The sequence below is a fragment of the Papio anubis genome, chromosome 8 (genome assembly GCF_008728515.1).
Source record: "Papio anubis isolate 15944 chromosome 8, Panubis1.0, whole genome shotgun sequence".
Classification (NCBI taxonomy): domain Eukaryota; kingdom Metazoa; phylum Chordata; class Mammalia; order Primates; family Cercopithecidae; genus Papio; species Papio anubis.
Genome location: NC_044983.1, coordinates 43821806 through 43825035, shown reverse-complemented (window position 1 = coordinate 43825035; position 3230 = coordinate 43821806). Strand labels below are relative to the sequence as shown.

General features: G+C 40.3%; 1 pseudogene; it reads left to right on the top strand.

The window, feature by feature from the left end:
• The first annotated feature begins 1058 nt into the window (after positions 1 to 1058).
• LOC116268719 lies at positions 1059 to 1158 on the top strand (annotated as a pseudogene).
• The last annotated feature ends 2072 nt before the right edge of the window (positions 1159 to 3230 follow it).

Sequence of the window (3230 nt, the reverse complement as noted above, 5' to 3'; positions counted from 1 at the left end):
TATTCCTTTAAAAACTAGGCATGGCCAGGCGCGGTGGCTCACACCTGTAATCCCAGCACTTTGGGAGGCCACGGCAGGCAGATCATGAGGTCAGGAGATCGAGACCATCCTGGCTAACACGGTGAAACCCCGTCTCTACTAAAAACACAAAAAATTAACCAGGCGTGGTGGCAGGCGCCTGTCGTCCCAGCTAGTCAGGAGGCTGAGGCAGGAGAATGGCGTGAACCTGGGAGGCAGAACTTGTAGTGAGCAGAGATCGCGCCACCGCACTTCAGCCTGGGCGACAAAGCGAGACACTGTCTCAAAAAAAAAAAACCTAGGCATTAAGTCTTTGTTTAGTAAAATAACCCTAAAGTCATAGCATTGTTTGTATGGGAAAATTAGATTTGACTTGCATCACCTCCTCTTACAAAACTTCTTCCAAGAGCACAGACTGCCTTAAAGCCCAACTGTATTTGAAAAACAGCCTTTTTCTTTTCCTCACCACTCTTATTCTTCTGGCACTTAAGTTATCTGATGTGTTTTTAAGCAAGATACCTATTCCAAGAAGCTTTTTTAAAAATTAAAAATTAAAGCTAGTGATGAAATGAAAAACACACCAGTACAGGGATCACTTTTTCAAATCCACCGAGTCATGTCACTGTGAAATAGAAGTAAAAAAAAAAATCAGGGCCAGGAGTGGTGGCTCACACTTATAATCCCAGCACTTTCAGAGGCCAAGGTGGGCAGACCACTTGAGGTCAGGAGTTTGAGATCAGCCTGGTCAACATGATGAAACCCCATCTCTGCTAAAACTACAAAAAGTTAGCCAGGCATGGTGATGCACACCTGTAATCGTGGCTACTTGGGAGGCTGAGGCACGAGAATCACGTGAACCAGGAGGTGGAGGTTGCAGTGAGCCAAGATCGTACCACTGCACTCCAGCTTAGGTGACAGAGTGAGACTCTGTCTCAAAAAAAAAAAAAATAAAGAGAAGTAAAAACCCATTTGAAGGTGGAACAACATGACTGTCAATACATGCAACTCCCAAGTTTGAAAATAAACTTCAAGTTACATGCTTGCTTCAGCAGCACATACACTAAAATTGGAGTGCTGGAGAGATCAGCATGGCCTCTGTGCAAGGAGGACACGCAAATTCATGAAGAGCTCCATATTAAAATAAAATAATAACAAAACAATGTTCAAATTACAACAGACGTTATTAAATATTTTTCATTATTGCCATCTTATCACTAATAGTATTCAGTTTGGTTGTCTACCATGTGACAATCCTTAAAATGCAATTTTGAATTATTCTTAAATTTCTTTCCTTTATTTTAATGAATGTTTTGTGCTTCCACTCAAAGGCAAAATGAGTAAGAGGAGCTTTATTTTATAAACAAACAGGAGGCTTGGAGCTCATCAAGTTCTGATGCTGAGACTTGTTCAGGGAAATTGGCCCAGGCGCAGGCAGGTGGTCAGCTCTGGACTTGTCTGTGTGCACCTGAAATTGTGGTGGGTGAAAGTACAAACATGAGGATGTTAAAGTCAAGTCACAAGACCTGCGTGTGCACTTCCTCAGGAGCTTGACTGACACACAGTTTTTAAGCATAGTAAACATCAGATCATTTCCAAGGTAGGACTTCCTTTCCATTTTTATTTTTATTTTTTTGCAATGACAGGTCCTCACTATGTTGCCCAGGCTGAACTCGAACTCCTGGGCTCAAGCGATCCTCCCACCTAGGCTTCCTGAGTAACAGACTACAGGCACACACCACCACACCCAGCTGAGGACCTTATTCCTTTATAACATACATGGTGTAAACGAAAGAGAAAGTTCTAGAGTTCCAAAGACAAATATGTTATATTCAGGGGCTCTCCTTTCACAAGATCCACTGCTAGCAACTTCAGAGTAATTATTTATTTAGAAAATATTCCTTTCAACTGCTTTTAGAGTGGTAATGCACATTCCCGAACTTCCTTCTACCTGGGAGGTCACCTTGGAAAACGTAGTATTTTTACCTTCTATGCTCTGAAGCCTAAGTAAAGGATGCTACTATCATGTCCTACATTTTTTCTGTGTTCTGTGTACTAACAGCATTGTGATAACTGTAAGTGGATTTTTCTGTGAGGCATCTGGCATGTGTAAAACAAGGAAAGCTTGCCTGCATCTAATTAATCAGCAAGGGCTCCCTCTGCTGGTTAAGGAAGATGCCAGACGCCCACAAAGAATATCATAGGTGTGAATTCTTAACAAGCAAATTTTTATGAAAATAAATCAGATATTATACAAAATCACCAAAAATCTCAATACGTATGGAAAGTCTAGGATCTGCCTTTACCCTCCTTGTAAGCTAATAGATTAGCCTATTTTGGTTTCATGGATGCTGGCAGAAGACATGAGACCCCTGGATCAGAGACATGGGACTTTATTATTCAGGACATGGCATGCATATGACATGAATGTGTATGGGGCTGGCATGGAGAGGCCCAGATGGATGTTTTACATGCAGTGGATTTGCGCCACATCTGACGAGCACTGAGCTTGGGGAACACACCATTGTCCCATCAAACAGTAAGTCAGTCCACTCTTTGTCTTGGAAGGAGACCTTACCCAGTTCCTCAAGGTTACTCACTGCAAACACAACCTGAGAAATGGCCAGGCTAAAGGGCAGCCAGGGCCTTGCATTCTTGAAATACCCAGCAAGACTTGCAGATGTGCAAGAAACCCATGGAGAACTGTCTTCCTCAATAAATACTAGATGGCTATTATTGCTAATAATTTAAAGTTTCAACTTCATTAAAGTCATTGCAGAATTTATTTCTTCTTACTTTTTGTAGATGATTTATTTTACTAACTTTCCACCATACTATACTGTTGGTTAAAACTTTCTAAAACTAGAAGTGAAAATTTCACTGCCTTTTATCAAATAGTAGTTGGTCCATTTAGTAGAATTAAAAATAAGGATGAGTGACAACTAATATTTCACAGAGTTTAAAATTTAAAAAAAAGTTAAATTACCATAATGTGAGACTCGTCAGTTATATGTGAATACTTTCCAGAGTCCCTTTTGAAGTATTCACAGCGATAGAATTTTAAATGGGATAGAGTATTATAGAATGGCAGAAATCCATAGATAAGCCCTTAAACTTATAGCATCACAGAATTTAAAGCCTTCGGGTTTGACAGAAACCAATTATAATATTTTGACAGCTGGCTTTTATGTTCTTATTTTAGCATTAGCCAAAAA